Below are 23,243 nucleotides of genomic sequence, written 5' to 3'. Positions count from 1 at the left end.
GGCACTACTTATCTACCAACGATTAAATTTTGAATCGCAAATTTCATGTAGAAGCTACGCGAACAATTAGTTTCCCTTGGCAGGCTCCTGGAAACCGAAACTGGCTGGAAAAAGAGCGTATGCATCGTCAATGTCACCGCCCCCCACCCCTCCCCTTCTTCACCGCCTTTCGTCATGTCTCCGAGGTGACCGCCGGTCGCGCCCGCGAGCAGCTTGCGTTATCTCCTTGCTGTGTACGGAGTTGACCTAGCGCTTCAATGCCGGCAGTCCGCCAAGTTTACTTCGTCATTCCGTTGGGCGCCACGTGCCCACTTCCACCGACCAAATGCTGCTTCAGGGGCCCAAGCGAATGACGAAGTAGATTTGGCGGCAGCACAGGCACAAATTCGAGATAATTTTACTAAACTGGTAAATACGTGTAGGAAACGAATTATAGCCGGCAAAAGAAAGAAAAACGACGACGAGAAACCGGCCCGCCGATGCCGCCTCTGTGGAGAGAACCTCAGAGTATGCCACATGCCAGCAGCACTGTGATATGCTGTGGGCAAACGACAGTGCGGTTGTCAGACGCATCGGACGATGAAAACCTGCCCACTTTGTTGCACGCCGGGCGTCCGATGCGGCCCTTCGGCACGGCAAAACACTTCGATTCCGGCTGGCGTTAAGGGCCGTTTATAGTCCGACGTAACGTCCGCGCGCGCGCGCGCGCGCGCACGCTACGTCACGTTGGCGAAAACGACCCCTCTATAGACGTCAGACTCTGCCCAGGCGGCGCTGCGGAAAAACCCGTCATCAGTGCCCCCATCGCAGCCTTGGCGCTGAGTAGTGCAAGGAGAGCTGTCCGCAAGCGAAGGTGCATAGGCCACAATAGACCCTTCTCTTTCGTTTGTGTTGATCGATGCACGGTTTCCTAAATATCAAGGACCTGGAAAGCTTCTTCTGCCCATCCACGCTTCGGAAAGGAAGCTCAGCAGGACGAAGTACGTGTACAAATAAAATAAAGTCTCAAGTGTTATTTCGGCGTGCTGCAACTCGCAAGTACAGAGAGCATCAGGTTTGTCTATAGGCAAATCAGCTTAAAAATTTAAGCATTTCAAATTGGTTCATATTGAATATGTCCTGAACACAAGACTTAAGTGTCTCCTAAATTTTTATGTATTTTATCGTAATGTTTTATCTCGCAATTATTTACAGAGAGTAAATCCTTTCATAGCCTTTTCCAGGGCAGCAAACAGAAAACGTTTTCCAAGGCAGCAAACAGCGTGCCATCATAACGAAAGTAAGCTTCCTACAGTGCCTACGCGCTGCATCTTTCTTTCTCGCAGGCGCTACAGCATCGCCCAGTACCTTAACTTGAACTTTTCGCAGACGCTTCGAGCAACAAGCGCGCACAAATGAATGTAAATAAACGCGACATTTTTTTCTTTCCACACGTGCGTTACTTCGCAATTACTCATCCAGTGCTTCTACCGCAACTTTATTGCTCACATTTGAAAAACACAGTCGAGCAGGCTCAGCACATCGCGAAGCGTGCTTGTTGTATCGGCGCAGGACATACAATATACCGAAAGTAGAAATGAGCTCGCGATACAACGATGCTCTAGAACAGGATTTTGAATTCATAAACGAACCAAAATGTTTTGTTAAGCTGACCTGCCAAATCTCTCCGTTCCACTTGTTGAGTCAAGCGGAGGCGACGTTTGTTAAAAGGTGGATATATCGATGGCACATAAGCAGGATGGTTCGCAACGTTGTTTTTTCTGTTACCAACGAATTCGTGGCTGCAGATTCTTGAGTTCTCGCTTGGTTACCACGGTCCTCCGTCAGGGCTACGCGACACAATTACAGAAGAACAAAAGTGTCGCACTTTCTCATGCGAGCCGCTGTGTTGTGGGGAATGCAAGTAATCCAATTACCCAACAGGTTGAACAGCCCGTATCCAGCGCTCTCTCCTTTCCCCTTCATACGATCGTGATGGAAATCGGTAAAACTGAACGTTGTTGTTCCGTCCTTCACGTTCACGACAATTTACAACACAACAGTAGCGTCGATTGCGGCGTTTTTTCGTAGCGCGACGAGCTATCGCGGTTGCCGTCATTTCCGCCATCAGTCTGAAGAGTGAGCCAGCAAGCGCTTTATGGCAGTTCAGCGGCGCGTCTGACTAGCGTAGAAATGCATAGCTCTCTGTCTGGGTGTTAAATGCGCAAAACACTCGCAATATGTACCAAACTCTAGTTAAGTCGTTGTTTCGCAGTCGCTAGCTGCATAGGCAACTTAGAAAGGGAGTCGGGCTTCGCACTACTCAATTACTGCCTCTTCGCAACGGCAGGTGGCGCCACGCGTCTTGCAAAACTCCAGAGTCTGACGTCCATAGTCGTGCGCACCGGCGCAGCCAACGTAACCGGCGGCTTCCGACGCGCCCCGAGGGGCCCGGCGCCGATATGGCTCCGGAGCCATTCGCGCGTCGAAGTCGGCGGAAATCTGGCACCACAATGCATTGCGCGCGAAGAAAAAGGCGCCAACACAACTCCGCAGACGGCTTTTGCGGACGGCGCGCGACTTGGCGAACCTTCTGCGCATGCTCCGAAGGTAGCAGCCTACGGCGCGCGCGTTGAAGTATAGAGGGGATGGCATCTCGGCTGGCGCAGCGCAACCGACGTAGCGTGACAGACCGCGAACGACGCTCGCCCGCGCGCCGATAACGTCGGACTATAAACGGGCCTTTACGGTGCGTCGGACGCCGGATCGGACACTGAATCGTACCATGTGTCCCTAGCTTTACTCATGGCCGCCTGCCTCGCCCGTTGCAGAGCAGTGACGCCCGTCACATACGCTGGTACCGCGGACTCACCTCAGCAGCTGACGCCGCAGACCACCGCTGCCCTCCACACCCTCCCCTCCGAAACATAGATGACATCACCCACAAGGCGGCGGATGCTGTGTTCGTTGGGAACTCCGCGCACGCGCAGACTCTTAAACTTCGTAAAGTCGCGCCACGCTTTGAAGAATGCCGCGTCCTCCTCGCGCGCTCTGGCCGAGGCCTACGCCGCGTCACTATTGGCCTAATGGCATCCCGTGGGCCCTCGCACCGGCTTCGTTTGTTTACAGTCACGCTTCAGCGCCATTTTCGCTTAGGAAGCGTCTACGCAGAGGCGAGGAGCGCATTATGGCGTCGTTACTGTTCCGGGTTGTTTTGGTTTGCGAACGCCTTGAACTATCTTTTGTGGCAAGTGCGACGTCGCTTCACGACATTTTCTATCACCATAACCTGCTGCGCATTCCTATGCGAATATTTTTTCAGCAAAACCAAGAAGCTCTTCTCGATACCGTTCGGTAAGCGCTACAGGTTAAGAAGAAAGACATGGACGCATTGAAGTGAGAGGGAGAACTTCAGACCAACATTCTTCACACGAGGTAGTTGCGAGTCCCTCATAGTATAGTATGCGTCAGGCCTGCGTAATTTGTTGTGGGCCATAACACCGCGCAGTTCACTGAGGAAGTTGCCATTTGTATACACACTTTAACACGATTCCTACGTAACGTGCACTATATTTATTTAAGCAGTATGTGGCTGCCTTTGGTGCGCTGAATCGTATTGTGCGCCAGCAGGCTTGAATTCACGGACACGCGTGGTTGCCGGCGAAAAGGTGATTACGAACTCTTTAGGATTCAGCGCATTCATTTTGATAAAATTTGAGACTCGAGCATGAAAACTAATCTCAGGAAAGCGAGTCTTCTGCATTTTGTCGTTACTCACCAGCGTTCTTTAGAGCGAGTAGCTTTATTCGACTCTTTTGTTCGTGTTCCTCATTGGCGGTCTCCCGGCGAATTTGCAATACAAAGGAACATTGTGCGCGCTCTCCCGAAATGCGTTCGTCGCCGAATGATGGCATCATAAGTCTTTGAGACGTACGTGCTTTTTCTTAGCTTTAAAGTGTGTGTAGGTTAAGATGCGGCGGTGGAGCACTCGCAAAAAAAAAAAAAAAAAAAAGAAAGAAAGGTGCGGCCGCTCGCTCGTCAACTGACTGGTTGTCGTTCGCTGGTTAGTCGCTTGCTTACTGGTTCGTTCAACTCGTTACCACTAACGTTAGCTCGTTCAACCACTATGCCTCTGAGACACACGTAATGCGACAACGAATGGTGCCTCAGTATCAACGACTGCATCATTTCGCCATATCACAATTTCGGCAGCGTCATAGCGCGGCAATTCTTTTCGCGGTAATTACTTCACTAAAGTCATATCTCAAAAATGTTATTTCGGAGCGAGTGCAACCGTCCTCAGTGCATGCACCTTAGTGCAACTCGTTTCGCGACAAGTACGTCACTTTCTGAACGGACGAGCTAACGCACGATGAAATGTTATTCGTGATGAGTCACTAACCTGAAAAAACAATGCACTTGATTGAGCCTGAACAAAGGGCTCTTCCCGCATTCCCGCATCGCGAACGAATACTGAAAAAAAAACTGATTTCATTTTCTGTACACGTAGAATCCCGACTGGATGATGGGCCGTGCGTATTTCTGTTGACTTTGAGGCGCGAGAAACATATACACCAGCGCCCACTTCTGAGATTTGGCGCATGCTTAGAAGATTGGCAAGCAAGCACGTTGGCGGAACTGTAGCTTATAATAATCTTTCGAACCTCCAGAGCAGCGTTCGTTCGTGCCCCCTGTCGTCCTTCGTACGTCATAGCTGGTACGCGCCGCGAATTCACATGCTAAGGACGCGGATTATTTAGGCTAAAGAGGGCTTGCTGGAGGTCAGGATGTTGGCATTCGATCGTAAATGTGTTATTTACAACCATTCGCAGCAAGATTTTGCGACACGCGCTTGACAAATGTTACGTACTTAATTGTAGCGCACGCGGTACATTCAAAGTCGTCACGGCACAGCGTCTGTGCTAATTAAGGTACTTTAAAAAATAGTTATCAAAACAGGAAAGAAGAAGCTGCCATAACTGGATTTGTATAACCGTCCGTACACAAATTCCTGTACACGAAGTTACTTGGAGCTAGAAAGCCAACGCGAACGCTTAAAGCGCACCGCCTTGCTATGCATGCATTAACTCTACGAAAGGTCGTCGAGCGGTGCAGGCGGCGCTACGGTCTAGGAGGGAGCATAAAAGAGAGGAGAAACGAGGAGGAGTGAAGGCGAAGGAAGAGAGTGTCGCTACTGTATGAAGTTTAAGGGGTTTTAGCGCAGACCGCTTCTCTTCCACTCCTCCTTCACTTTCCGCCTCATGCTTTCACTGTACCCTCCTCCTACCTGCGGTACATTAGTGTGCGGGTCGAGGTACCCTCTCACACTTGCTGTACCCTCCTCCTCCACATTGTTCCTCGCCTGCTCTTCTTTCATTTCCACGCTGCGCTCTGCGTTCACTTTCATATTTTGATGTGCTCGTTCGCTCGGTTACGCTGAGGAACGACGCCGACGATCAACGCAGGGACGTGCGCGTAAGAGCTGCGTTCTAAAAGCTTTCATCTGGCTACATAGCAGCATCTCAACGAAGATTCCCCAATGGAGAAAATGGCTATCGAATGTAATAATAGCAGTCTGATTTGCCTACCCAGACACATGAGAAACCTAACGCTACGGTTATCATTATCATCGTAACCGTAATTGCCCTACTTCAGCAATATTATTGCAGCCAGTACAACGCCAAAAAGAACGGCATCACGGACAACAGACGCAACGTTCGTGACAGAAGTTGTGCATTATGATGACCACCAGCTATCTCAACGCCAAGTTGCGCCTGCACGCTTGTTGTTGACCAGCGTACATCCCTCATACCCACTGTTCCGAAATGGCCAAGAAACAGTTGGCACATTTCTTGCTATAATTTTGTTCGCGTGAGCGCATGTGAATTAGCGAACCAGCGAAGAAGAAGAAATCGACCTTTCCGTGAAATGCGCAGCTGCCCCGCTTTCTTGAAGTCTCCGTATTGCTCTCGACGGCGACCCCCAGTCATCGCAATAACAGCGTGCTTTCGTGCTGGACCGACAAGGCAAGCCTTGAAGAATTCCCCATCCTCCCGAATCGTACGAACGACCGCTTAACCACAGCAAGTGAAATGAGCAACGACGAACGTCTCGTGGACCTATCAAGCAGTGCACGTAGTGGCTCCCCTGCCAAGAAGTCCTCGGAGGTACCAGCCATGACTACAGGCCATACTCTCTACGAGTATAACACGCCGCCTACAAAACCAAAGAAGCACATAGGAAACAAGCGACCGGACCTTGCTGAGCATAGCAAGAGTGCGTTACTGGGCGATCCTTCGATGTCAAAAGCGTTGCCCGAATCCAGGCCCAACTTGGTCGTCTCTAAAAGCGTAGTCTCCGACCAGCGAGGTTTTATAGCCGTCGACCATGAGACGAACCATGCTCTGTCAAAGTCTATTGACCAGACCAAGCCTGCGAATTCGGGCTTGCAGGTAACCCGCGGAACCAAACGAAGCTCTGCAGCAGGTAAGCTCGCGGAGCCCGTTGGAGACAAGCCACTGGCCCTCGGAGATCCTGTCAAGAGGATGCAGCCGGACGGCCTTTCCCGGTGCTACGAACTACCGAGGCCAATATTTTCTACAGGCATTGCCAAGGATGATTCTGCTGACCTTCAAGACATCCTAGCCGGCAAGAAGAAGGGCTTCGTTTGTCCGGCATCTGTCGACCTAGTAGCGCCAATGACTAGTGCTACGCAAGAGTTGCGCGGGACTCAAAGAGATTTGCAAGATCCCGAGTTGTTAGAGCCTGCCACTGACATGTCGCCTGTCCTAGGAGAGCCACTCAAGAATGCGTCGCGGAGCTCTATCTACGGGGACAACGGACTACCAAAGCCCAAGTGTTCTTCCGACATTACCATAAACAATTCTCACCGGCAATCTTTCCTTGACGCCAAAGAGAAGGCCTTAGTTACGCCGGGGTCCATCGACCTCGTGACAACGGCGATCAGTGGCACTCAGCTTTACGGGGGTGAACAAGGCTCGAAAATTCCGATGTTGCAGCCAACTATGGGAGTGCCACCGATAGGAGGGTCTGCCAAGGCCATATCTCCGGTCAGTCTTTTCCAGGGCAAGGGAATACTCAAGCCGGGACGCTCGTCGGGGTTCGCGAAGAACGAGATTCTCCACCATAAGGAGTTCGTGACTTTCACCCAGGACAACGCTGGGTCCTGTGTGAAGCCCGCCAACAATGCCGAACCGGCGCTCCGCGGAAAGCATCAGGTACGCAGCAAAAATGCTACGCCCGTCAAACTAAACCAGAAGGCTAAACAAAACCAAGGCATGCGTTGCCTGCTTTCTCTGAAATGATACGAGAAATATGTTATGCGGGTTACTCGCAACTATTTATCGTGGCTGCTATTGCACAATAACGGACGTCGGAGGCTGACAAATGTGCGAATTGACTAACATCATCGTCTTTGGTTCGCAGCGTAAAGTGTGGAAAACAACTTGCGTTAAAAGATATTTGGAGCCTGTTTGCTGATTTCAGGCTGGTTGTCGAGGTCAGCGAGTTAGTATCTTGCCCGCTAAGTCGCTTTCCAAAGGCGGTGAGAATCAATGTTTGGCTACCTGAAAGATTGGTCGATGCTAATGTTTAAGCACATTGGCTCGGCAACAAGCAAAGGCATGGAAGATTTTTAACTTAAATGTTATGCTAGATTGTGTTTTGAGTAAGTGTTATTTTCAATCGAAAAATGAAAAACATCAGTCATCAACTATGACTGCTGTTGCGTGAACCGTATCTTTCGATTGTCTAAAGTTTATCAAATTAAAGTTCACAAAATATTTTCGTTGTGTTTGCATAGCCTCTGCGTGATTTTCCTTCACGCAACGCTTAACAGAAATCTAACATGAATTTATCCGCTGTGTCCTAAGGGATGTCATATAGAGAACTGTGGCATGCATGTTTTTTTCTCTGTGAAGCTACGGTTAAGAACATAATAATTAGCTCATTTACCTTTTCTATTAGCGCCGTACGTTTTAGAGATACATACAGCAAAATGAGGATATTACTCAGCTGTGAATTCAACTATTCCACCTATTTTATTAGAGACTCCACTGGTAAGACATGTGGCATTAATACTCTTATAAAACAGTGTGTGGTCTGGAGTCGACTGCATATGGGTAGTTATATGTCTATGTTAGGGTGTACAGCATTGAACTTTCCGGCTTTTCAAGCATACGTTTTCACGTCTTTATTCTTGCAATAGCGGCATGTCCTGCTATTTAGTATGCCGTGGCTTTCAATACGATGAGCAATGGGGCCTACTTCAGACATTTTGAATCGATCTATCGATCTATCTGCCTACCTGTCTATCTATCTAGCCTATCACGACAACACAGTGGCCTAACTTATCCACCATCTTGGGCCACTACATGTGTACTCGTGGTCGTGATGCCGTCGTGGTCGTGCCATCATTTCTGATGGTCGTGCCATCATTTTCTGACCCTCGTCATGCTGTCATCGTCATACTTTTTATGCCGGCCTAGTAGAATAAGTTGTCTAATAACTTGATGCGCTATGTAACCATGGGCGTGATGCAATCGAGGCCGCTGCACTGTCTTCCTTCCAGTTTTATCATCTGATGCTCATTATGCTTTCGTCCTCACGTCTTTTACGCCAACCAAATGGCCGATGTTGTCCAATAACTAGGGCCACTAGGTGTGTGCTCGTGGTCGTGATGCAATCATTGTCTTTGCATCGTGGTCATTCTACCTTTGTCATGCGACTCCCTCCATGCTTTCATCGTCACCCTATCGTCGTCATATATTCATATTCTCGTCAGGATGGCGAGGATATGAATCGTATTCAACATGTATTCTTCGTATTCATATTCAATATGAATATGAATATGAAACGACTCATCATCTTCACTCCAGCTCCTTCATCCGACTCTTGTCATGCAGCTGTCGTCACACCATCGTCGTCGCCATGCCTTCTTGCACTTCCCATTGTCCTGTTACCATTGCCATGGCGTCGTAGTCATTGCGTACTCGTCACATACCTGTCACGCATTCGTTGCTATGCACTCGTCCTGAAGGTGTCGTAGCCCTTGCATCGCCACCACTTTAACTTCGTCATTCGACTCCTGTCATGCGGTTGTCGTCACGCCATAGTCGTCATACAGCATGTAGAGGCGCCGACAAAAGTGGTATACTCCACGCAGATCGCTACTGCAGCGGCGTCGCTCGGACTTTTGGCGAGCTGAAGCACGAAACATTAACACGAGTCAAGCGACATGCTTGCAGGTAATAAAGGACACCCATTGGCTGTCTCGATCCCAGATGCTGCCTGTAGATGGCGTTGCGATGCAGTTTGCCGTAGAGTCCCTGGAAAAAATTTCAGAGTACCGCATTGGTTTTCCCCGCGCCGCCGACGCGTTCATTGGCCCAACCGTACCACGTGACTTTGGAGTGCCATATACCTTCCAAGCGCCGGGCGGGCCGGCTGAGTCAGAGCGCAGGCAGCGCAGGTTCCCAACGGTTTTTTTTGTTTTTTTTTGTTTGTGTGTGTGCGTTCCAATTGTCGCGCTCGCGTTTGACTTCAAGGAAATCATGCCTGGCTACTGCGCCTTCGGATGCAGCAACGGAACCGAGTCTGGAAAGACTTTTTACTCGATTCCGACCGGGAAAAATGACCGAGAGCGTCGTTCTGCGTGGTTACATAGAACCGGCCGGGAGAACTTCGAGCCTACAAAAAACACCCGCTTGTGCGAGGTATAAGTACACCTTGCTTGTGCTTTTCAGCACTGTTTTAGAAGATATTTAAGCGAAGTGCACGCGGTGTTAGCGATGCTACGAAAATAGGAGTTCATTGCAGGGATCGTTCGCGTCTTGCACGCTTGACGCAGGTACAAGTGTACGCGTTTGTTGTTCAACACACGCGGTTATTCCGTGGTCGTGGCACGCGAAGGCACATTTTTCGCGCGAGAATTCCGCGTCCTCACGTGCATCAGGTACTCGCATGATTTCTCCGCGCACGTGAGCGCGCTCTCACCTCGAGTCACTCGACCCATATGGCACTTGTTTTTCGCAGATCGTGACGATCGCAGTCAATAAAAACATGGTCAATGCGAGGCCCATGATACTTCCTTTTTTCCACTTATCCATTGCTCATTTATACATACGCATTTCAAGCTTGAAACCAATGGCTGGTCATATTTCACAACATATGCTTCAAATTTTGAGCTTGTAAGCCGAGCACATGCAATGAAACTGAAGTCAGCAAACATATTATGTTTTATGTTGAAATGCTACGGTGCATACCCAAATAATGTTGTGCTGGATGCATAACAAGAAATACAAAAGAACAAAACACCCAGTAGCTTTAGTTTCACTCTGTCACTATGCATGTTACACAAACCGCTCTAAAAGCAAAAAAAATTTAGACATCGTCCATGCAACTTAGAAAAAAAAGTGCTGCGTCACCAGCGGGCCTGCCTGCCTTTTTTTTTTTTTACACAGGCAGCAAATCTTGTCAGTCTAAGAAAACAGTCATAAATAAATTGAGAAGAGTAGCCGCTCATGAACGGACTAGACAGCGCGTTCATAAATCGCAATGTAGCAAACTCTCGCTCATTACCAGTGTACAGAAGTACATATACGCTGCTGTAATCACGCAAATGTCTCATATTGGCCTTCCACAAGATTTAGTGCGCAAAATGGGCATCGAAGTTGGTATTTACGCCTGCTGTGCACAGATCGTCTTACGATCACGGCCAAACACCGGTGCGCACACGGCAGTCGCAGTGTGTCGTGCGTATGCGGCGGACGAAATCGCCCGGCAGAACCGAGAACGCGCGGTATCCGTTTACAAACTAAATTAAATGTATCCGATTTAGCTTGTGAAACTATACAATGAACGTGACACTGTCAGGTGTTAGTTTCGTCCTGCTTGGAAACATTCAATAGAAGCCGACGGCGGTCCACGATGTTCATGCCAAAAAGCACAAGCTTGCCTCATTCCTGCTCGAAGTGACAAAATGTTTCCTTCGTAGCTCGCTCCGCGGAAGGAAAAAAAAAGCGCGTGCATAAGCTTCCGATATCAGCGCTAAGCTGCTGCCCACAATCGTAGCACAGTTCCAGTAGTAAACACGATCGGCGTGCAAAACAACCACCGGCTGCATTACTTCGCACAAAATAACATTTCATTTTCGTTCTTAGCAACCATATCTCCGGGCACAAAGTATTTGTACTTCAGTAAACACTCAACCCGATGTGTCACCGAATATCAAGCTCTTCTAACACTGCGGCCTTCCCGCGACGCAGTCGGCTTGGAAGGTATGTGGCGGTGGCCGCTCAGTGTTGCCAGTCAAATCCCGACCTTTGCGGTGATTTTTTCCAGTGACTCTAGTTTGCCGTTGCTCCGGCTCCCGCAGCGTGGAGTATACGACTTTTGTCGTCGCCTGTACAGTTGTCGTCAGGCCAGCTTCGTCTTTACTCGTCGTCATCCCATTGTCCCCATACCATTGCCATGAAATCGTCCATCATCGTCATTGCGACATCGTCACACAGTTGTCACGCATTCGTTGTCATAGCGTCGCCGTGAAGCTGTCGGGCCCTTCCATCGAACTCATTCTAGCTTCGTCACCCAACTGTTATCACGCAGTTGTCTTCACGCCTTCGTCGTCATTTACGCCTTCGTCGTCAGTTATACCATGCGCGGCACACTGTCGTTTTACCGTCTTTATGACTTCCGAAACGTCGTCTCATTGTCGTATCATTTCCTTTGTCGTTCCAGCGACGTCATTCTTTTTAAGTTATTCTCTCTAATTATGCTGTCGTCATCGAAATATGGTCATGCCGCCGTTCACATGCTACCGTCGTCCTGCCGTAGCGCTTGGGTGCTTCATTATCATTATGCCTTTGAGAACTTGTCGTCACGCAACCGTCTTCATGCACTCGTCGTCAAACCATGGTCCTCGTACCATAATCATCACAATCTCATCGTTATACCGCCGCCATCATTTTAGAATTGTCATTTCGTTGCCATGTCATCGTCTTCATACCGCCTTTGTCGTTCCATGCACGCGATTCCTTCTCTAGCATTTTATCGTGGTCAAGGCACCGTCCTCATGACATCATACTCATGGGCGACTTCAGCAAGCGAGTGTCACAGAAATGTGGCTCGATACCAGAGACAGTGTATATCGCATATAGCTGAAGCAACGAAGGTCTCGGAATGACCAATACAGGTTTTAAATAAAAGTAACTTCAGCAATAAGGTGTGTCGCTTCATTCACTGAATATTAATCACGTTACCTTCGACAGTCGTTGCTCGTTGAGTTGGGTCATAATGATCTCTCCACTTAATTGTTTCACTCAACTAAAATGACATTTGTGTAATGTGCTAGGGGATGCGGAGTTTGGAAGATACGTAAAGGAACCCACGTCATGTGATCGCCATGCCCCTTTTAGCTCCTGTAGCTTTCCTGAAGTCGGTGAAAACCTCAATAGAGTCGTTTCATACTTATGTATGAAAATTCAAGACTAGGCACGCCTTCTTGAAAAAAATTATTATAATTTTAACAAAAAAGCGAGTAGTAGGCCTTGTGAGCCCAGTCGTTCTAGGAAACTGGATTGTTTCGGCGAAATAATGAGCCTCGCTCCTTTACTTACGAACTCTTTGATGGCTTTCTCGATACTGCAGCAAGAAGACAGTCCACGGACCAGCGGCCTGTTACCAACCACTTTCAATGCCTCGCCGTCATTGTTGGTTAGCAAGAGCAAACGAGTTTTCATTGATCCACGCACACCAACAGGGACGCCTTCCGGGCAGATCACACCGCCTCAGAGTGCTTCCTCTCCAGAGTGGAGTTCACCGGCTTCGGAACTGCACAGACAGCTGAGTAAGAAAGTCACCCATACCTATGAATTTTTATGATTTAATACGGCTAGTACTCGTAACATATTGTTACCGGGATGGTGGGAGTACAGAAGATTATATTTACAATATATATACACAATTAGCCTCAGAAGTTAAGATGACTGACCACCAACAACTCGCAGCAGCCAGCGTCTCGCGATCTTCTTCCTCTCTTCGTTCATCCTTCCGTAACAGGACACCCGGTTGGTGAAGCGCTGTCTCGGAGCATGGTAGGCGAAAAACTGCGAGTGAAGTATGGCTTCAGCCGCGAAACGTGCACGACGTCAACAGGTGGCGGACTTTAGGATGTATCAAACTGTAACGGTGCGATCTCGTAATTGACGTCGTTATATGCCCAACCCGTAAAAATCCCGCTGGGATTGACAGTATCTGAAATAAATAAATAAATAAATAAGGCCCTGTGTAGCGAGAGACAAGCTTCTAGGAGAGGCCGACCCGACGACATGGAAACCAAAGCAACACCCAAGCACCTGGGGTGAACTGAACATAGCGATGGCACCGGTCATAACGCTCTTTTTGCAGATGCTGTGAGGCTCATAAACGAGATCGGGCGATTTGATGCGCCTTGTGCGCGCGATCGGTGACTTCGCGAGCAGTAGAGTGGCAACGCGGGGCAAAGAAGCTAGGATGGTGTGAAAGGGCAATGTGGGGTCGCGACCATACAAAAGAAAAAAGGGTGAATATCCTGTGGTGTCATGTCGGAACCAGTTATACGCGAATGTCACGTAGGCCAGCGTGGCGTCCCAGTCGCTGTGATCGTTGGAAACGTACATTGACAGCATCTCTGTGAGTGTTCGGTTGAGGCGTTCCGTGAGACCGTTCGTTTGTGGGTGGTAGGCGGTGCACAGCTTGTGCTCAGTGGCACAGGAGCGGAGGAGGTCGTCCACAACTCGAGACAAGCACAAGCGGCCGCGGTCTGTAAGTAACTGTCGGGGTGCACCGTGCTGGAGAATGACGTCGTGAAGGAGAAAATTGGCGGCGTCTGTCGTGCAACTAGTCGGCGACGCCTTTGTTATCGCGTAGCGTGTCGGGTAATCAGTAGCTACGGCGATCCATTTATTCCCTCTAATCGTCGTCGGAAAAGGGCCAAGCAGGTCAAGGCCTACAAGAAAGAACGGCTCAGAGGGAACTTCAGATGGATATAGTCGTCCGACAGGCGGCAGGGGAGGTTTCTTCCGGCGCTGCCGCGCTGACACAATTCGCAAGTTGCGCCATAACGACGCACGGAGCGGTAGAGACTCGGCTAGAAGAACTCGGCTAGAAGGGCATGGTGGTTTGTAACGACCGAAAACGTGCGGCCGTACAAATATGGCTGGAACTTTACGACAGCCCAAACTAAAGCCAAGCACTTCCGCTCGGTGATGGAGTAATTTCTCTCGGCAGGTGACAGCAGGCGGCTGGCATAAGCTATCACGCACTCAGTACCATTCTGCTGTTGGGCGAGAACAGCGCCGATGCCGTGGCTGCTTGCGTCAGTGTGGACTTCGGTCGGGGCAGATGGATAAAAGTGGGCAAGTATGAGAGGGGTGGTCAGAAACCCGATGAGAGCGGCGAACGCGTGAGCCGGCTCCGGGCCCATGAGAATGACATGTTCTTCTTTAGAAGATCTATAAAGGCCGAGCAACGTCGGCGAATTTTTGACGAAACGGCGAAGGTAAGAACACAGGCCGACGAAGCAGCGCACGTCAGAAGCAGAACGTGGCACAGGAGAACTGCGTACGGCGCGAACTTTTTCCGGGTCTCCTTGTACACCGGATGCATCAACGAGGTTTCCCAACACTGTAATCTGACGGCGCCTGAACTGACACTTCCTGGAGTTCAGTTGAAGGCCGGCTTTTCGGGAGACCGCAAGAATTGCAGCGAGTTGGGTAAGGTGGCTGCCGAATGTGGGAGAAAAAAAATAACGTCGTCAAGGTAACAAACACAGGTGGTCCATTTGTAGCCTCGCAGAACAGAGTCCATCATACGTTCAAATGTAGCAGGAGCATTGCATACGCCATAGGGCATGACTCTGAACTGATATAAGCCACCCGGTGTGATGAAGGCCGTCTTCTCGCGGTCCGTTTCATTAAGTAAAATCTGCGAGTAGCCGGATCAAAGATCGATGGACGAGAAGTATTTAGCTCCGTGCAAGCAGTCCAAGGCGTCATCGATGCGTGGTAGTGGGTAGACGTCTTTGCGCGTGGTCTTCTTTAAGTGGGGATAATCGACGCATCCAGTGTTTATACGGTGGTGAACGACAGATGTTTGGCCAAAGGCCTGTCACCGAAATCAAAGATGTCACTGTACGATTCAAGCAGGTGACGTATCTCCGTGGCCTGTGCAGAGGTGAGGTCAGGTGCAATCATTTTCGTGAAGTCATCCGTTAAGGAACCAGAGCTGTCAGCTGCAATTGGCGCTAATAAGCCACTCTTGGCATTCAGACCCTCAATGTCCACTTCGGAACCACTAGAAACGCTGGCCAAGAACATGCCGGCCCGAATCACTTGAGGGCACAGGCTAAAATTCAGAAGCGGTAGAACGACGTCGTTGTTAGTAACCGTGACTAACGTATGCAGAACAGCAATTTTCTGGTTCAAAAGCACGTCGATGATGGGGCGAAGCACAAATTCACCGTCAGGAACCTGTCCCTGCGCGGTCAAAGTGACGTAAGTAACTGCCTCGGGTGACAGACGCACATCGTGAAGCGAGCACAAGTGCGGTGGGCACAAGTCGGTGCACAAGTGCGGTGAGCACAAGTGCGGTCACAAGCGCGGGCACAAGTGCGGTGAGCACAAGTCCGAGCATCGGCGAGTTGAGGCATTTCCAACGGAAGAACGCCGGTGGCGCAGTCGATGAGAGCAGAATGCGGGGATAAAAAGTCCAATCCAAGGATAATGTCATGATAGCAGTTGTCAATCACAGCAAAGGGAACAGAAGTTGGGCGGCCGGCTATAATTAAACGCGCAGTACACATTCCAAGAACAACCAGCACGCCGCCGTCGGCCACACGAAGCACTCGTACAGCTGCTCGGGTGAGGGCCTTGTTTAAACGTCTAGGTAGGCTAGAACTCATCATAGATGCGTGGGCTCCAGTGTCGACGAGTGCTTGGACAGGTACGCCGTCTATTTTAACGTCAATTACTCTCCTCCTTATGCGCACAGACAGAGGATTTGCTGCGGTAGTATACAATGCAGCCCCACCTCCGAGGGCTGCATTTCTTAGTTTTCCGAAAGGGCCCGGCCAAACGCCACAGGGGACGAATGGCGACGTGGCTGCGGCGAACGGGAAGATGGGCGACGTGTTTGCGGTGAGCGAGACTGGTGTCCGCGCGGCGATGGTAAACGGCTGTACCCCGTTTTCCTAGCAGAGTTGTCGATGCTGTTAGAGTTGGCGGTGGGCGAAACATTGCGGGTATTTTAATAAAAACGGCTCAGGGTGGCCGGCGTGCGAGGTGTTGAGGGCCACGAGTTGCGACAGTATCGGGCGACATGACCAGTGCGGCGAAAAGTGAAACATATCAGCTGGTCGCCCGCAGTTCTCCACTTAGTCGGGTTGAAATAACGTCTAGAGAAGTGTCGGAGTGGAGCGAAAATAGTAGAAGGGCGTTCGTTAGCTCTGGGATGGGCGACAGCACACAGGATGTAAACCAATGTTTTCAAGTTCCTGACGAACGATGGCTTGTACAAGAGGATCTGAAAATGTGGTAGCAACAGGGCTACGCGAACAGAAACCTGCGGGCGCCATCGCATCCAGTTCACATATAACGATTCGCACCACGTCCTTTGATTGCGACGCATGCTGTTGTGCGAATTTATCTTCACACGTCGACGTTGCGGCAGTATTGGCAAGTTTGGCGCTTTTGGCCTGCTCGAATTGTCGGCACTCTTTCATGATTGCATGAACTGTAGAGCAGCTTTTGCACATGAGCAGATTAAACCCGTCGTCAGCAATGCCCTTAAACACGTGCCCGACTAGCTCAGCTTCTGTCATGTCGTGATCGGCCTTAGGACAAAGTGCCAGCACGTCCTGGATGTACGAGACATAGGACTCCGTGGGGGATTGGGCACGGGAGGTCAGTTTCTGCTTTGCGGCAATTTTAGGGCCGGCTGGTTTGCCAAACAACTCTGTCCATTTCTCTTTGCATTGGTCCCAGCCCGTTAGCTCCTCTTCGTGGTTTTCGTACCATACCTTTGCCGTGCCTCTTAGGTAGAACAACAGGTTAGCTAGCATAAGCGTAGGGTCCCATCTGTTGATTCCACTCACAATTTCGTACACGGCCACCCACTCTACAACGTCGGCGTCATCGGTCCCGCAAAAAGTTCCAGGATCCTTGGGTTGCACAATGACAACCGAAGGTGAGAGCGACGTAGCATGCGACAATGGCGTATGAGTATGTGCTCACCGTCATTCATGGTGCGGACGGTGATGCGACGGCCACGGCGGAGCTCCGTTTCCAGCCGTGGTACCCCGCACCTCTCACCAATATGTTAAGGGAATGGCGTCCCGAGGCTGCACCTGCTAACGTGTTCTTCCTCTTCTGGTCACCCGGCTCATGCCGTAGCAATCCCCTGTTGCCAGACGAAGCCCGCTGGGCAAGTCCAAATCACTCGGAAAGCATAGGGTGGAACCGCTTAAGACGGGCAACATGTACTAACTGGGTCCGGCTAGACCGACGACCAGCGGACGTCAAGCGTGCCACCACGTACGTCAAGTTACTCAAGCGATCTACAATGACAAACGGGCCAGTGTACTGGGGTAAAAACGTTTCGCATAAGCCACGTTTACGTTCCGGAGTCCACAACCACACAAAGTCTCCTTTACCGTACGAGACAGACTGGTGTCGGCTGTCATAGCGCTCTTTCGATCGGTGTTGCGATGCCACGGTACGAAGACGAGTGATACGCCGGGCTTCTTCGGCAAGACAAAGCGTCTCGGCAACAGAGTACTCGCTGTGAAAGTCAAACGGTAGGATAGTGTCAATGCAGCTCAGCGGTGAACGTGCGTAAAGGAGATTAAAAGGACTGTAATCGGTCGTCTCATGCTTTGCAGTATTATAAGCATAGGTGATGAAGGGGAGTACATCGTCCCAGTCCTTGTGATCGGAAGATACGTACATGGCCAGCATGTTAGTTAGAGTTCTGTTCGTACATTCTACAAGCCCATTTGTCTCAGGGTGATAAGGCGTTGAATGACGGAACTGCGAACTGCAGAGACGAAGCAGTGCTACGGCGTGCGCAACGAACTCACGACTGCGATCGCTAATGATGACACGGGGGGGACCACGTCGAAGAATAATGAATCGAAGCAAAAACGTTGCAACGGACGCAGCTGTTGAAGATGGTACGGCCGCCGTTTCCGTGTAACGGGTCAGATAGTCGACACATACGATCACCCATCGGTTATCGTTAGATGATGGGGGAAATGGGCCCAGAAGATCGATACCCACTTGTTCAAATGGCAGGCGAGGCGGCGGCAGAGGTTGGAGAAGACCTGGCAGAGTGGTCGTAGGGCGCTTGTAGCGTTGACATTGTTTGCAACTGGCGACGTAGTGATTGACTGTTTCCCGCATTCTGGGCCAGTAAAAACGCTCCTTTGTCCAGTTCAAAGTTCTGATGAATCCTAGATGGTCAGATGTCACATCGTCGTGCATGGCTCTCAGTATGTCCGTTCGCAGACTCTGCGGCACCACCAGAAGGAAGCGTGCGCGTTTAGCCGAATAATTTTTCTTGTAAAGCAGGCCGTCACGGACACAAAGTCGACCAGTGGCTCGAGGACGCCATGCGGCTACAAATAGAGATTCCAAACTAATATCATTTTCCAGCTCTGCATTGAAAGTCACCGAGTCTGGGAATGTAGAAGAAATGGGAGCAAAACAGTCATCAAAATTGCCTTCTTCACACTCCATCGTCTTCAGAGGAAGGCGGGAGAGACAGTCCGCATCTGCGTGGCGACGCCCGGACTTGTAGGAAATAACGAAGTCGTACTCCTGCAGTCGAAGAGCCCAACGTGCCAGTCGTCCACTCGGGTCACGGAGATTCACCAACCAGCATAACGCGGGGTGGTCAGTAACGACAGTGAACGGACGTCCGTAGATACAGGGCCGAAATTTGTGGACAGCGAAAACAGCTGCCAAGCATTCTTGCTCGGTGACAGTGTAATTGCGTTCCACCTTAGTGAAAGAGCGACTAGCATAAGCCACAACGTGTTCAGCTCCTTATGACGTTGCACTAGTACGGCACCGATGCCGATGCCACTGGCATCAGCGTGCACTTCCATAGGTGCGGATGCATCGAAGTGACGCAGTATAGGTCCTGACGTTAGCAGAAATTTTAGCTGGCGGAACGCGTCGTCGCAAGCCGATGTCCAATTGAAAGGAACGGCTTTCTGGAGAAGACAGGTTAGGGGCTACACCGCGTCGGCGAATCTTGGGACGAAGCGACGAAAATACGAGCACAGGCCCAAGAGACTCCTCAATTCCCGCACTGAGTTCGGTGCTTCGAAGGAGCTGACTGCCTCAATCTTCTATGGATCTGGCCGCACATCGTTTTTGTCGACCAGATGCCCAAGTACTAACGTCTCGGTTTCCCCGAAACGACATTTCTTGGAATTTAGGATCAAGCCGGCTTGCTTCACACAATCCAGAACAAGAAGACTGAGACGGCTGTTATGGTCACACAATGTGCTGCCAAATATCACCACATCATCGAAGTAGCACAAACAAATTTCCCATTTAAGTCCTCGGAGGATAGTATCCATGAATCGTTGGAATGTTGCTGGCGCGTTACAAAGGCCGAACGGCATAAGGTTAAATTCATAGAGACCATCTGGTGCCCCGAAGGCCGTTTTCTCCTTATCGTCTGGGTGCATGGGTATCTGCCAATATCCTGATCGCAAATCCAGTGATGAAAAGTAGGCAGCGGAATGTAGACAATCAATGACATCATAAATTCTAGGAAGTGGATACACATCCTTTTTGGTGACCGCATTCAATTTCCTGTAATCAACGCAAAATCGCCACGATTCACCCTTCTTCTTTACTGAGATTACTGGTGCTTCCCACGGACTAGAGGACTCTTGAACAACACTTTTCAGCAGCATGTCTTTCACCTATTCAGCAATAACTGTCCTCTCTGTTGAAGAAATGCGGTAAGGCTTTTGCCGAATGGGGTGCGCAGATCCGGTGTCAATTCTGTGGTGAGCACGAGAACGCAGGAATGAAGCCTGCTTGTCGCCTTGTGTGAAATCGAACGCAGAAAGATGTGCGCACAAAACTTCTGCGAGAGCGTGGCGCTCATGTGAGGGCAGAGCCTGGTTGATCATCCATAGGATCTGCTCTTCAGAAGGGCTTCGGTGAGGATCGCTAGTATGAGACTGCTCCTCCTCGCTTAGAACTCTAATGGAGCTGTAAGTAATCTCGTCAAATTCAGCGAGCTTCATATCAAATCAAATCAAATCATGTTTATTCAAGGTCAATCAAGCTCACGCGGAGGAACAGCAGGGACGAAAAAACAATTGAAAGTCCACAAATTTCAGGCGCCATTCACTACTTTCACGACAGAGGGTGGCACAAGTACATCTTTCTTTGCGCAACTTGCCGTAAGTGGCTGGACTGGCGCGTCAAACGATGAAAGGTCGGCAGCAGCGAAATTGACAGGGTTACGTGACAGCGACCAAGGCGGTATCATCATCATCATCATCATCAGCAGCAGCAGCAGCAGCAGCAGCAGCAGCAGCAGCAGCAGCAGCAGCAGCAGCAGCAGCAGCAGCAGCAGCAGCAGCCTGGTTACGCCCACTGCAGGGCAAAGACCTCTCCCATACTTCTCCAACAAACCCGGTCATGTACTAATTGTGGTCATGTCGTCCCTGCAAAATTCTTAATCTCATCCGCCCACCTAACTTTCTGCTGCCCCCTGCTACGCTTCCCTTCCCTTGGAATCCAGTCCGTAACCCTTAATGACCATCGGTTATCTTCCCTCCTCATTACATGTCCTGCCCTTGCCCATTTCTTTTTCTTGATTTCAACTAACATGTCATTAACTCGCGTTTGTTCCCTCACCCAATCTGCTCTTTTCTTATCCCTTAACGTTACACCTATCATTCTTCTTTCCATAGCTCGTTGCGTCGTCCTCAATTTAAGGAGAACCCTTTTCGTAAGCCTCCAGGTTTCTGCCCCGTAGGTGAGTACTGGTAAGACACAGCTATTATACACTTTTCTCTTGAGGGATAATGGCAACCTGCTGTTCATGATCTGAGAATGCCTGCCAAACGCACCCCAGCCCATTCTTATTCTTCTGATTATTTCCGTCTCATGATCCGGATCCGCCGTCACTACCTGCCCTAAGTAGATGTATTCCCTTACCACATCCAGTTCCTCGCTACCTATTGTAAATTGCTGTTCTCTTCGGAGACTGTTAAACATTACTTTAGTGTCCGCAGATTCATTTTTAGACCCACTCTTCTGCTTTGCCTCTCCAGGTCAGTGAGCATGCATTGCAATTGGTGCCCTGAGTTACTAAGCAAGGCAATATCATCAGCGAATCGCAAGTTACTAAGGTATTCTCCATTAACTGTTATCCCCAATTCTTCCCAATCCAGGTCTCTGAATCCTCCTGTAAACACGCTGTGAATAGCATTGGAGAGATCGTATCTCCCTGCCTGACGCCTTTCTTTATTGGGATTTTGCTGCTTTCATTATGGAGCACTACGGTGGCTGTGGAGCCACTATAGGCCGCGTGCACCGCCTATAGAGGCGCCACTGATAGCCACCTAGCGGGCGCTTCCAACAATACGCGTGGGAGCAGTAGCAGACGACAACGCTTTGCAGCAAGGGTGACTGAAGTTCGCGGCTGCGATTTGTCCTTGGTTCGGGCGCCAGACTGCTTCTTCTGCGGTGACAGCTGTAGGGAAGACGCAGACCTCTGTGGGAGCGGGTATGAACAAGGTGTTACCGGTGTTTGGGGCAACATGGTCCGCATACGCGCCAGGTGCGTCCCGCAGACAAACGCCATGAAGACCATTTACATGAAGTGGAGCTCATGTAAACTAGCCGACAAATTTTGTTGACTAATGCGATGTCTCGACCGTTTTTTTTCTTTCTTTAATTCTACCCTTGCCGTAATGCTGCTTCTGTACCTCAATAATAAGCACCCGTCCTTAGTGCAGACTTAGATAACAAATCCGCACGGTGCGATGTCTGCATATACCGTTGTGATTTTTCTGCCGATGAAAACATGTGACGCCGCCGAATAAGTGTAGTGAAAGTCGCCTGAAGTAGAATAATTGCGAATTTATTGATAGAAACGCGTACACTATAGTCAACGAAGCCACCAAACACACGGGTTAATAAAAGCGCGTGTTAGCGCTGTACCGCCGATGAACTGCCGTTCGCACTGCAGTTTTTGCAATTTTAAATTCCCTAAGGGAACTGCTTGGAAACGTACAAAGCTATAGTGTGACTAACATTGCAGTACTTTTTTTAAATGTTACTAGAGAGAATGGCCACATGATATATTTAAAGGCAGAGCAGCGCCAGTCAAATTAGATACAGCGCTGGCGGCAAGGCCGGGTTTAGTCCTATGCGGCGTAATCATAATAAGAAATAATTCAGCTGAGTGCAAAATTCACTTGCAAGAAGCGACTACGTTGTGAAACAAACAAATCACTCGGCGTGTTAAGTCTGCTCAGACAGCATCAAGGTATGATGATGTGACGCGAACTACTCAGCGAAAAATGGATCAGCGAAAAATAGAACAAAAATACCATATGCAGTAACTATTAGCAATTCTCGCCCTGAGCTACCTATTTTCTAAACACATTTCCCAAAAAAACACAATATCTAAGGTGCCCTCGGGCGAAATGAATAAAGCTGTTAAAGAAGCACTTGCTTGGTGTCATTCCGATAAGACACAGCGTGATTTATACCCTTTACAAACGAGGCAGGGTGAAAACCTCGCAGCTCAAAAGAATCGGGAGTTATGCATGAAGCAACTAGCAACAGTTAAACATGGGCGAAGCCACGCATAAAATAAATGTAAAAACATGAAGTGCGCGACAGCTGGTGCGAGGATTTACCGGGCCACATAAAACTAACAATTTCAGTTCTTGCAAACTTCTGTAGCTTTAACATGCAAAACAATGCGCTCATGCAGTCGTGCTGCCTAGCTAGCCCAACGCGGTAAAGAAGCGGAAAACAATATAAGCGGCAAACGGCATTCCGAACTTTAGCGAAATGCCTTTCAACCGCAGGTTGCACTGCAGACGAACTTCGTCGCTTACCCGTCTAACTACAATTGAGTAAAAAAATAATAATAAAAAAGAAAAAACACCGGAGCGACAAAGGAAAGGATGAGAACAAGAAATTTCGCGCCGAAGCTACGAT

At 49.6% G+C, this 23,243-nt stretch overlaps 1 long non-coding RNA gene across 1 annotated transcript in view; it reads left to right on the top strand.

Moving 5' to 3' along the window:
* Positions 1-23,243, top strand: part of LOC129383639 (uncharacterized) — a 40,272-nt gene that overhangs the window by 5,926 nt on the left and 11,103 nt on the right. Inside the window, exon 2 of the long non-coding RNA XR_008611497.1 lies at positions 12,646-12,844. This is a non-coding gene — a long non-coding RNA (uncharacterized lncRNA). The remainder of the gene's footprint in view (positions 1-12,645; positions 12,845-23,243) is intronic.

The sequence above is a fragment of the Dermacentor andersoni genome, chromosome 8 (assembly GCF_023375885.2).
Source record: "Dermacentor andersoni chromosome 8, qqDerAnde1_hic_scaffold, whole genome shotgun sequence".
In the NCBI taxonomy this organism is placed as follows: domain Eukaryota; kingdom Metazoa; phylum Arthropoda; class Arachnida; order Ixodida; family Ixodidae; genus Dermacentor; species Dermacentor andersoni.
This window is presented reverse-complemented; position numbering and strand designations above follow the sequence as displayed.